The sequence below is a fragment of the Schistocerca nitens genome, chromosome 7, assembly GCF_023898315.1.
Source record: "Schistocerca nitens isolate TAMUIC-IGC-003100 chromosome 7, iqSchNite1.1, whole genome shotgun sequence".
Classification (NCBI taxonomy): Eukaryota; Metazoa; Arthropoda; class Insecta; order Orthoptera; family Acrididae; genus Schistocerca; species Schistocerca nitens.
Window position 1 is genome coordinate 272328019 of NC_064620.1, and position 13507 is coordinate 272341525.

Below are 13507 nucleotides of genomic sequence, written 5' to 3' on the forward strand. Positions count from 1 at the left end.
GGAAAAAACAGATTGCCACTTACCTTAAAGAAGACACATCAAGTTGCATACAGGCACAGTTGAAAGATGCTTACATAAAGCTTACTAGCCGACATGTAGCACATCAGCTCTAGCAAATGAACAGTGAAAGACGTCATTACCTGCAAGAAAGGAAGTAAAAATGTAATTCACAGAAAGATAAAGGAAGGATGCAAGAAAGATGGGGATGACAACACAAGGATACATCATGAGATACAAGGGCATGCTGAAATGTAATGCCTCTGAATTTATGTGAAAACTCTTAAAGCTTGTCAAATGAAACAGATGTTATTAAAATTTATTTTTATTATTCATGTTTACATTTTGCTGATAACCTTGCCGTTGAGCACCCATAAGCTACACACACACACACAATTTGGAGGCATTACTATTCAGCACATACTCACACTCACACTGCAAGTAATTGAGACTGCCGAGACCATAGCTCTGCTGCGATTGTAGCACTATTTACGAGTATTGGAAAACTATTTTGTCTTTGGCAGGCTAGTGTACCATGGATTCGATTGCTGCAAGTCCTGCCATCATGTAAGGGGTCTGCCTTATAAGTATTTTGGCCTGCATGAAATAATATTGGAATTAGTGGGCTGAGAGCCCTAAGCCAATGTAATCATGCCAAGAAACAAGCCCTGGTACTTCTGCACCCTCATCTTGCCACATGATGATGATTGGCTAAGTAGGACCAAAACAATAAGCCAGACCTTAGAAACCAAAATGCTGCTACTGTTATTTTATTTCGGTAACAAATTAGGAAACGTCAGGAGTTAAAAATAAAGCACTGGAACTGGAAGATTAATAATAACAAGTTACTTATAGTAGGGTCAGAAGTGAAGCGAAAAAAAAATCAAAGGTAAAATAGAATTTAAAACAGGACAACTGCTTTATTGCAGGGCAAGAGTGCAATTAGGAACTCCAGGTGTATACAGGGTGAGGCAGAAAGGACATTTTTTAGAATAGATAGTATTCTGGCTCAGATAGTAGCAGTTGTGAGACTGATGTGGTCATGGGTTTGGTAGCTCCTGCCATTTTGTTTGGTCGTGGTCATGGAGCCATGGACTACGCAACATTGTGTGTTTTGTTACAATAATTCTGTGCATAATAATGAGCCTATCATTGCAGTTCAGCATGAGTTTCATCATCATTTTAATCTTGCAAGTGTTCCCACTCGTAACACCATTTTACGTTGGCCTGAAGCATTTAGTTTACGAGGAACTCTCATGAATAGAAAACTGCCAGGGGCTCCTCACTCAGTAGCAATGCAGAAAATGTTGAAAGAGTTGGGCAAGCCATACTCTAGTCCTGTCCAATCTGTTATGAGACATTCTTCTGAACTGCACCTCAGTAATCATTCAGTAAGGTGTATTTTGCATATTGATCAAGTATTTCCTCCCTACAAAATGTCCATGGTGCAAAAATTGAACCCCAGAGATTATGTACAGTGGCTAAATTTTGCTTGAGAAATAGAGGACATGATTTAGCAAAATGACAACATTATTTTGTTTATTAGTGGTGAAGCTCATTTTCATTTGAACAACACGATAAATCAGCAGAACTGTTGTTGTTGGGCCATTGAAAATCCAAAACTAATGCATGAGAGATCATTACATAGCCCCAAGGTGACTTTTTATAGTGTTGCAGCCAGTACAGATGTTATTCGCCCATACTTTCTCCAAGATGGCAACAGGAACACTGTAAATGCGACATCAGAACATTATCAACAGATGATCACTGAATTCTTCCTATCTGAGCTAAGAAGAAAACATATTCCTATCTGGTGAGTTTGGTTTCAGCAGGACAGGGTGACAGCTCACACAGCAAGAATGTCAATGAAAGCTATTCGTACTGTTTTTTGTGGTGGTGTGATTTTTCTGGTTTGGCGACATTAGTTGGCCTCCTTGTTCCCAGACCAGTCCATGTCTGACTCTCTTTGTGTGGTTATCTCAAGTCATGTGTCTATGAGCATAAATCATGTACGTTTGGAGAACTGAAGAAAGCAATTCGTATGGAACCCTTTGAAAAAGTTGGAGAGAGTGGAAGCCAGCTTCCAAGAGCAGCTGTAGAAGTGCATTGCTGAAAATAGCTGTCACCTGGAAGTCCGCCAGAAAAAATATATACACTCTATTGAGATATCGATGTTGTCATTCTGTTTGAGTTACGAGTGTGTTGTAGTATGGTCTTTGGCTCAACAGGTGTTAGTACTTTCATCTCGGTATTGAGAAAACAAAATGGCTGGAGCACGCTTGACATTTGAGCAACGAAAATGTATTGTGAAGTGGTTTTTCAAGTTTGATAATGCTGTTGAAGTGCAATGTCAATGGAGGCGGGAGTTTGAAATAGACACGCCAACTAGCCTAACAATTAAACGCATCATTGACAAGTTTGAATTTCATGGAACGATTTGTGATATTCACAAAGGAAGATCAGAAAGACAGCGTACAGTTACAAATCCTGCTTTGTCGACTCTCATGTTGGAAATGTTTGTTAATTCTCCACAGAAGTCTGCTACGCAATGGGCACGTGAAGTGGGGATTAGCAGTACAAGTGTGCGAAAAATTCTGAAAGCTTCAAAGTGGAAAGTTTATATTCCATGATTACTGCACGCAATTAATGATGATGAGCCTAATCGCCAAGTGCAATTTTGGGAATGGTATCAGCAAATGGTAACTGATGATGAACAGTTTGTGACGAAGGTAGTGTGGAGTGAAGAGGCACAAATTAAACTTAATGGAACTGTGAATCGGCATAACAGTGTGCACTGGGCACCAGAAAATCCACGTGTTTATGTGGATAAAGCAGTCAATCCATCAGGGATTCAGTGTGGTGTGGACTATCACCTAGGGGCTTAGTAGGAGCCTTTTTCTTTGATGCAACTAGCACTGGAGAAGTGTACCTGGAAATGTTATGCACATCAATTTTGCCAGGTATATGTGCACTTTATGGAGTTGAAGAGGAGGTCATCAATGTATCTAAACTAGGGACTGAAGACATGGATCTCAGGGAAGCCCCCCTCCAAGTGACCCATGAAAAGGTTGGCATAGTAGTAGGAGGCCAGGAGGGTTACGGGGTAGATGCCCCACCTGCTCAATCCAGAAAGGGGGGAAGGATACAGATGGCACAGGCTGTGAAGCAGTCATTGAAGTGAAGAACATTGCGTGAGATGCATGCTTAGCAACTGTGTGGTCCAGCTATCTCTTGGCTACAGTTTGTTGGTGACAGTCAGTTTGTTGGTTGTCATGCCAATGTAGAACACAACAGTTCATGTAGCTCATGTGACTGCTTTCACAGGTAGTCCTGCCTTTGATGGGGTGGCTGATGCTTGTGACTGGACTGCAGTAGAGTAGATGGTACTGGGAGAACATATGGGACAGGTCTTGCATCTAGGTCTGTTACAGGGATATGAGTCATGAGACAAGGGGCTGGGGGCACCGATATGGTAGAGGGATGGACAAAGATATTGTGTAAGTTCGATGGGCAGTGGAATACCACTGGCGGCGGGCGGGGGAGGGGTGGGGGAGGGGCGCTGTGGAAAGTACAGTGGGTGTGGAATCCCTCATTCCAGAGCGCAACGAGAGGTAGTCAAAATCCAGACAGAGAATGTGATTGAGTTGCTCCAGACCTGGGTGGCACTGACTCACAAGGGGACTGGTCCTTAGTGGCCAGATGATGGGACTTTGGGAGATGGTGTGTGGCAAGAAAGATAAAGCACAGGAAGTCTGTTTCTCTACAGGCTTGGGAGAGAATTTTCGGTCTATGAAGGCCTCAGTGAGACACTTGGTATATTTGGAGAGCGACTTGTTACTACAGATGCGCTGGCCACAGGTGACTAGGCTGTATAGAATATAATCCCATTGCATCTGTTGTCCCCATTCTTTGTATATATCTGTGCACTGACATGTATCCTAATTTATTGTTTCTTTATTTATTTTTATCTTTGATCGCATTGTATTTTCACTTTGATTTTGGGTCATTTTCACCTTACACTATTGGCTCTACTCCCTCAGGTTTCATCTTGTTTCCCCACACCTTATCCGTTCCTTTCATTTTGTGGATTTTCTCACATATTTTTCGAATTTTTTTTTTTTTTTTGCACATATTTCTACATAATTTACGTATTTTTTTGCGTTTTTATCTTCCGCTATGGATGCTTGTTCCTTCCAAATGCACCAATACAGAAAACTTTCCAGCCCCACATATTGTTCCTGCGTTGTTGCCTGGCTCATGGAACCGGAACCCCCCCCCCCCCCCAAATGTCTCTTTATTTCTTTTTGAGTTATCAGTCTTCTGACTGAGCAGTATATGACATAGCTCCATTTAGTAATTCAAAACTACCCTCCAACTTTGTGAGTTCAATTAATGACCCCACAATTAGAAATTTCAGGGAAAATCTTCAGCAGTTAGACTGGGATGAGGTGAACAAGGAACCCTATGCTAATTCAAAATATAAATTATTTCATGATACACTTGTAAGAGAATTTGAAAACTGTTTCCCCAAGAAAGTAATTAAATCTAATTATAAGAAACCATGCAAAAAACCTTGGCTCACTAAAGGAATAAAAAAACCTTGTAACCATGAAATGGAACTGTATCTAATAACAAGAAACAGTAATGACCCAGAAACAGCCAAATATTATAAAAACTACTGTGCTATATTAAGAAAGGTTATTAAAAAGTCTAGAAGCATGTGCGTCATGTCTGAGATTAATACCTCTGATAACAAAATCAAAACAGTTTGGAATATTATTACAAGGGAGACAGGGCAAACAAGAGTACAGGATGATAGCATTACCATCAAAGTGATTGGAAACTTGACAAACAACAAGCCGGAACTCAAAAACATTTTGAATAATCATTTTTTAAATGTTGTAGAGAAAACACAATTTAATGTTCAATAGAAAAAGCAAGGCAGTTAATGGAAGAGGCCTTACCCAAACAATTTGATACAATTGAAATTCCACCCACCTCTCCTCCTGAAATTAGGAAGATGATAAACTCTCTTAAGAGTAAAAGCCCACATGGAATCGATGGTATTTCCAGCAGGATAATAAAACCTTGTTCCCAATAGATAAGTGGGATTCTTAGCCACATATGTAATAGCTCTCTGAAGCAGGATATTTTCCCATATAGACTGAAGTATGCCATTGTTAAACAACTGCATAAAAAAGGGGATACGTCTGATGTCATCAACTACTACCGCCCAACCTCTCTTCTGACTGCTTTATCCAAAATTCTTGAAAAAGTAATGTATTGTAAAGTAGCTTCACACCTTTGTAAAAATAAAGTTTTAAAAAATGTCAAGTTTGGTTTCCAGAAAGGTTTTTCAATGGAAAATTTCACTAATGAAATATTAAATGCTCTGAGTAACTGGTAGTCACCTGTTGGGATTTTTTGCGATCTTTCAAAGGCTTTTCTAGATAAGCTCAAGTACTGTGGTATGAATGGGACAGCACTCAAATGGTTTAAATCATACCTAACTGGAAGAGTGCAGAAAGTTGAAATAAGCAGTTCACATAAGATGCAAAAAACTGGTGATTTCTCAAACTGGGGAACAATCAAGAATGGGGTGCCGCAAGGTTCGGTCTTGGGTCCTCTGCTGTTCTTAATATATATTAATGACTTGCCATTCTATATTCACAAAGATGCAAAGCTGGTACTTTTTGCCGATGATACAAGTATAGCTATCACACCCAACAGACAAGAATTAACTGATGAAATTGTAAATGATGTTTTTCAGAAAATCATTAAGTGGTTATCTGCAAATGGGCTCTCATTAAACTTTGACAAAACACAGTATATACAGTTCCACACAGTAAATGGAATGACACCATTGATAAATATAGACTTTGATCAGAAATCACTAGGTAAGGTAGAATATTCAAAAATTCCAGGTGTATGCATTGACGAGGGGTTGAACTGGAAAAAAACACACTGAAGATCTGCTGAAACGTTTGAGTTCAGCTACCTGTGCTATTAGGGTCATTGCAAATTTTGGCGATATACATCTCAGTAAATTAGCTTACCACGCCTATTTTCATTCTCTGCTTTCGTATGGCATCATATTCTGGGGTAACTCATCATTGAGTAAAAGAATGTTCATTGCACAAAAGCCTGTAATCAGAATAATTGCTGGAGCTCATCCAAGATCATCCTGCAGACACTTATTTAAAGAGCTAGGGTTATTCACTGTAGCCTCACAATATATCTATTCACTTATGAAATTTGTTATGAACAATCCGAATGAATTCAAAAGTAATAGCACTGTACGTGGCTATAACACTAGGAGAAAGGATGATCTTCACTACTCAAGGTTAAATCTAACTTTGGCTCAGAAGGGGGTAAATTATGCTGCCACAAAAGTCTTTGGTCACTTACCTAATAGCATCAAAAGTCTGACAGATAGCCATATAGCATTTAAAAGGAAATTAAAAGAATTTCTGAATGGCAACTCCTACTCAATAGTTGAATTTTTGCATACAGTAAGTGGGTAATTTCCCCACCCCCCACCCAAAAATAAATAAATAAATTATTAATTAATTAAGTGTCATGTAATATTTTGTTTAATGTAATATCTTGGATAGACACCTTTTATTAACTTGACACGTTCCGCATCATTACGAAGTGTCATATTCATGATCTCTGGAACAAGTACTAATCTAATCTAATCTAATCTGACTGGTTTGATGTAGCCCAGCACGAATTTCTCTCCTGTGCAAACTTTCTCTCAGAGTAGCACCTGCAACCTATGCCTCAATTATTTTCTGGATGTGTCCCATTCTTTGTCTTCCTCTGCAGTTTTTATCTTCTACAGCTCACTCTAATACCATGGGAGTTATTCCCTGATGTCTTAACAGATGTCCTATCATCCTGTCCCTTCTTCTTGTCAGTGTTTTCCACATATTCCTTTTCTCTCTGATTCTGTGCAGAACCTCCTCATTCCTTACCTTATCAGTCCACCTAAGTTTCAACATTCATCTGTAGCACCACATCTCAAATGCATTGATTCTATTCCGTTCCAGTTTTCCCACAGTCCATGTTTCATTATCATACAATGTTGTGCTCCAAACGTGCATTCTCAGGCATGCCTTCCTCAAATTAAAGCCTATGTTTGATACTAGTAGACTCCTCTTGGCCAGGAATGCCCTACTTTGCCAGTGCTAGTCTGCTTTTAATGTCCTCCTTGCTCCATCCATCATGGGTCATTTTGCTGCCTAAGTAGCAGAATTCTTTAACTTCATCTACATCATGATCACCAATTAGGATGTTAAGTTTCTCGCTGTTCTCATTTCTGCTACTTCTCATTACTTTCATCTTTCTGTGATTTACTCTCAGTCCATATTCTGTACTGATTAAATTGTTCATTCAATTCAACAGGTCCAGTAATTCTTCTTCACTTTCACTGAGGATAGCAGTGTCATCACTGAATCTTAACATTAATATCCTTTCAAATTGAATTTTAATTCCACTCTTGAACCATTCTTTTATTTCTGTCATTGCTTCTTTGGGCTATACATTGAACAGCAGGGGCAAAAGACTACACCCCTGTCTTACACCCTTTTTAATCCTAACACCTCGATTTTAGTCTTCCACTCTTATTGTTCCCTCCTGGTTCTTGTATATATTGTATGTCACCTGTTTTTCCCTATGCCTTACCCCTATTTTTGTTAGGATTTCGAACATCTTGAACCATTTTACGTTGTTGAAGACTTTTTCCAAGTTGACAAATCTTACGAATGTGCTTTGATTTTTCTTTAGTCTTGCTTCAATTATCAACCACAACATCAGAACAGCCTCTCTCATGCCTTTATTTTGCTTAAAGCTAAACTGATCATCATCTAACACATCCTCAATTTTCTTCTCCATTTTTCTGTATATTATTCTTGTCAGCAACTTGGATGCATGAGCTGTTAAGCTGATTGTGCAGTAGTTCTCGCACTTAGTGTCTCTTGCTACCTTTGGAACTCTGTGGATGATATTTTTCCAAAAGTCTGATGTTATGTCATCTCTCATACATTCTGAAGCAGGAACAAGTAGGATCACTGCTTACAAGTTAGTGGTGCAGTGGGCCAGTTTTATTGCCACACCCACACACTGTGCTCAGGATGTGAGACATTGTGATAGTAATTGACAGAAAATTGGTCATCACAGTGTTCTGTGCCCTCGCGATTGCATGAAGCAATAATGGGCATTGCGCAACAGATATACTCAAATGCTGTTCCCAGAAGGTGTACACTCCTCAGTGATCAAGCATGTAGTCTGCTCACGTAACCACTGGAAAAATGATGGACATGGGAATGGACAAAGATGATAACCATCTTCCGACCTGTGGGGCACAGTGTACTTCACAGTCACAGCATAATGAGATGGATGAATGGACAGTACTGTCTAGATAATCCATTACATGTTGCAGGGAGCTCATGTTAATCCCAATCCACTTGCCCCAACTACAAGCAGAATTGTACATTTGGAGACATATCTACACTGGTCCATGCTCAGCACACACTGGTCTCTGGTTTCTCACAATCATGCCCATGCATGTTGCACCATTGCCAAAATATGGCCTAACAGTAAATCTGTGCACACACTGGCAGAAGCCAGGTCCCATTAGCTTGTACTGGCTGTAAGTACGGCTGACACACTCCTTAACACTGCTGCCACACAGATCCCCCCTTAGAGAGCAGAGTTCAGAAGCTGTGAGAAGGTGCCTGTGACCAGCTTACAGCTAGAATGTTTGGAGCTCGCGTGCTTTCTCGTGACATCAACGGGCCAGTCTGTCATGATTGGGAGACGGTCAGTGATGTCAGCACATGGACTGGTAGGGCTCATGGCATACATGTCCACATGCAGCTGACTAGCCACAGTGGCAGCAGGCTGTGCACAATCCATACTCATATGTGGTTCATCTCTGAAGGAACTAACACACAAGTGAGGTCCAGTTGGCAGTTAATATCATTAAACAAAAAGTTCATGAGTTGCACAGAAGGTAATGAAATAAAGAGTTTATGAGAAGCACAGAAGGTTATGAAATAAAGCACTCATGAGTTGCATGATTAACACACAATGAAATAAAGTGTTCACAAAGTAGTGATGTTCATAGTTCAGTAAGTCCACTGGCAGTCTGACACAGAAGCATGGCATGGCACTTAATTTAGCCTTGACTATCAAGACAGCAGAGATAGGGGAACTGCATGAAGCATCCTAACTTACACAAGTGCAATGTCATTGCAGCTCGAACCTGGGTACCGGAACTGCGACAGAGTAGCCTGGCAGTACACTGGGCGAAGTCCGGAGTTTCACAGGAACATGAACACAGAAACCAGCGCAGCAGTTAATCTGGCCTCAATGCCTGATGCAGCAGAGGGAAAGGGACTTGAATGTGGATCCAGGAGCTGTGATAGACAAGCTACCAGTGAGATGGGATGTGATGATCGGAGCTTGACTGGGGATCAGCTGATGGGAGGTCCGCTGATGGCAGGGTCTCTACAGCAAGCGAAAACTCAAGGGGCATATTCTAATCCTGTATAATGGCTGGCACCCTTGCAGGCTGTGTAAAATGGTGAGACTCCATTATTACACAGCAAAAGCAATTGAAGCGATGGGGCCAGTGCGTGTGACATAGTCTACCAGCGGTTGGGGTGGTGGTGTTCAGTATGCCTGTGGTGAGCGCAGCCTGGGCAGTTGTACCAGCTGTCTGGGCAAGGTGGGTGGAGGCTGAGGTGCAGGTGGTAGCACAGTGATAGCTGGCAGCATACGGATGTCAGCAGTTGTTGCAGGCATGGGGATTGCTGGAGAGCCTCGCTGTGCGGGGGGAAAGTGTCATCTGTCAACAAGTCATCTTACACTGGATCAAAGAAGTGACCAGCTGCCAGAGCATACAAGATGTAGCCCAGCGTCACTTGGTTGATCAAGACTTAAGTCAGTTTGCCATTGTACTCAATGTCGAATGTTTTTCACCAAGGGTGATCACACGTTGCAGCCCTGAGAAGGGTGGCAGAAGTGGTGGCTGAACCATGTCGGTGTCCAACATTATGTTCGTTCAGCACTGCAGATCAGCATGTACAAGTAATTTGCCGGTGCCCTGCCACATTGGTGTATGCTGAAGGAGGCTGGCCATATTGGTGAGCAGATGTTCTGCGAACAGCAGGATCAAGGTGCTGTGTGGCAGTAGCACTTCGTCTATGAAATCTCTAGGAATGTTGAGTTGTCCACAGACAAGTTTGGCAGGTGAATCATCAAAATCTTTCTTCGATGATACCCACAGGCCAACGAGTACCAGCGGGATTGCTTCCATCCAGGTGGTGTAATGGCAAGTGAGAGAGGCTTCCATCATCCGAAGGAGTGGCTACACCATGCCATGCTCGGTGATAGCTGGTAGTTCTGTGCAACTGCACACCACAAAATCAGGTGATGTGGGTGAACAACATGCAATCAAACTGACTCTCTCAGACTATTGTAACAAAACTAGGGAATTCGAAATGTGCCATCTAGGTGTCAACAAGGGTAGTGGCGACAGTTTTCTTGCAGTGATGTCAGCTGTGGGCATTGCCTCCAGCCAACAAATAAAATGGTCCACAATCTTTAGCAGGTACTGTTTGCCATTGGATAGAGGAAGAGGGCCCACAGTATCTATGTCGACATGCACAAAGCAGCTTAGCAAATCAGGTAAGGTGCCGACAGGTGCACAGGTGTGACCCCCAACTTCAGCACATTGGCAGGTACAGGTGTGTGGCCATTGATAGCAGTGCCTCTGGAGTCCCAGCCAGATGAAATGTGCAGTGACGAGTGATATGGTAGTGTCACTGGGGTGTGAATCTGTGGGTGTGGTCGAAAGTGCTGCACTGGAGTTTCTCTGGAAGAAGTGGGTGGAGTGTGCCTGTCGATACATTTCACCAAATCTTACAGGTGGAGCCAGGAATGTGCATTAGTTTGAGTGTGTCATGGCGGAGAAGTTGTTCTTTTCTCTCCCGTTATTGGGCAACATACTCAAAGTTCATGGAGAAGAGACAGTGGCACCAGCTCAGGACAATATTGTCTATCCCGGGAACATGGCGAATGTCTGTGGAGAATTGCAACACGTACTCCAACTGCTAGGATTGGCACACCAAACATTTGTTCTTGTTGATCCAGAATTCAGGAGTGATGGGCCTGTTGTCAGTGCAAATAACGAAGGAGTGGGCTTCTGTCAATGGACGGAAGTGTTTTACCACCTCATACACCACAAGCTACTCGTAGTCATAGGCATTCCAAACATATTGTGATGTCGATAGCTCCAAGAGAAGATACTAAGTGGTTGCCAGCTACCACTGATATGCTGCTAGAGCACTGTGCGTATAGTGATGTGGCTAGCACCAACAACCACGGCCAGTTCAGTGCCATATACTGGATGCGCAAGTGGTATCACTTCTGCGAAGTTTCGTTTGGTTTTGGCGAAGCTTTTCTCCATTGCATCTGTCAAGTGCATGGGAGTCCTTCCCTTCACGATGAGTCGAATAGAGCTGCTGTCAGTGGCTTCTGCACAGTGGCAGCATTATGAAGATGGCGCCAATGAAGTTCAGCATGGCATGGCATGGTAGCAGCATAACTCTTCATGCACACGGCACTTTTAAGATCACCTGCACCTTGCCAGGTAGAGCAAGGATTCGCTCAGCTTGATTAAGTGTCCAGGAAACTCTGTTTTCCAAATATGCACCTCAGGGGGTTAACAACAATACTGGCCTCACTCAGGCGCTGCAAGGCGGTTGTTAGGTGGCAACGGTGCAGCTCGGGTGACTTTGGAAGGAGCAAGATGTCGTCAAGATATGCGAAACAATATGGTAAACCTTGCAAGACGCCATCCAGGAAGTTCTGTCAGGTCTGAGCAGCATTCTGAAGGCTGCATTTCATGTACATGCCCTCGAAGAGCCCAAATTGCGTGAAGAACTTCTGAAAGTCTTTTGGCGCCATTGGAATTTGCGTGGGTGTCTTCACACTGTCGATTTTACTGAAAATTACTGAGCATGCTAAGGCGTGATTAAAATCTTGAAGGAGGGGTACTGGATATCAATCTGGCACTGTTTGTGAATTCAATGCATTATAGTCTCCACATGGGCGTCATTAATTGTCTTTTTTGGGGACTAAATGCAAGGCAGATGGCCATGGGCTGCTTGATGGTCTGACGATGCCTTGTCACAGCATGGCCTCAAACTGAGCCTTCGCCGCAGCGAGCCTGCTGGATGTGTGTCGACAGGACCAGCCATAGGTGTGATGTAGCAGGCTGTCGAATGTTTCACGTCCCTAGGAACGTCAGTTTGGCGAGTGAACTTTGGAAATTTGTCGATGACGTTGGTGTACAGCCCAGGGCACCCAGCTGGTTTTTGCTGTCACAGTCCCACTGTCTTCAGGCGTGTGGTTGTGTCTGTCAGCTGGGTGTTTGAGATATAAGCAAGCAGCTCGTAGCATCTGAGAAAATCCGCACTCAGAATTGGCTCGTTGCAAAGGTCTGCTTGAATGTGCAGCATAGTCCCAGATCCAAATTTTGTTGGTGTGTGCCATACATTCTGATTTTTGCATTATTTACAGTTTTGAGTATTAGCGCCTTTGGAGTCCTGCAGCCCCTCGGCATGGCTTGCAGGACTATTGAGAGGTCAGAACCCATGTCTAGGAGGTATTTGACACTGCCAGAAAATTTTGCCATTAAGACACACTTTGATATGGCACTGCAGCCAAGAGCCCAGTTGCAGCTGGCATTTGGGTGTGAGCAGGGGGGCCAGCACTTTGTTTTATCGTTTTCCAAGTGGGCGTGGTACCAGCAGAAGCTGTTTGGCAGCTGATCTATCGTCTGTGGCGTACCGTTAGATCAGCCAGATCTCTGTTGCTGGTTGCTCTAACCAGTTGAGCAGTGGCTGGATCAATTGGCGCTATGGTGCCTGCTACTCTCTGTCTGTATGTGCGCCAACCAGTAAACATGTATGCTGAGAGCTGCCATCTGGGTGGCCAAGTCCTGAACTAGCAGGTGCAGGTCGGCTTCAGCTTCTGAGGTGGTAGGTGCAGGAAGTGAGTGCTACTGTAGAGCTGTGGTACGGGGCATCATTGTCAATGTATCGTGCACCAAATCAGCCAATCAGCATCGGTGGCCAGCACCATGTCAGCTTTTATGGCTATCGCTGCTTGCACTTTTACTGGGAGGCTGTACATCCAGATAGCATGCAACAGCATGTCCAGGACCGTATCAGATTGTGGGAGGCTCCAAAGATGACACAGGAACTGAGATGGCCTCTTATCGCCATATTCCTGTTTATGCAGCAACTGGTAGCTCATTGCTCTTGCAACGACGAAATCCAACGGATTAACCGCTTACATGAGGACTGTAGCGGTAATTATGTCTTGAACTTTAGCGGTGTAATTCTGGTCAAGGTGGCTCACAACATGACCGAATTTGGTGAGGTACAGGTTACGTTGTTTCTCAGCAAGACCGACTTCACTTGGCTGAACCACACAA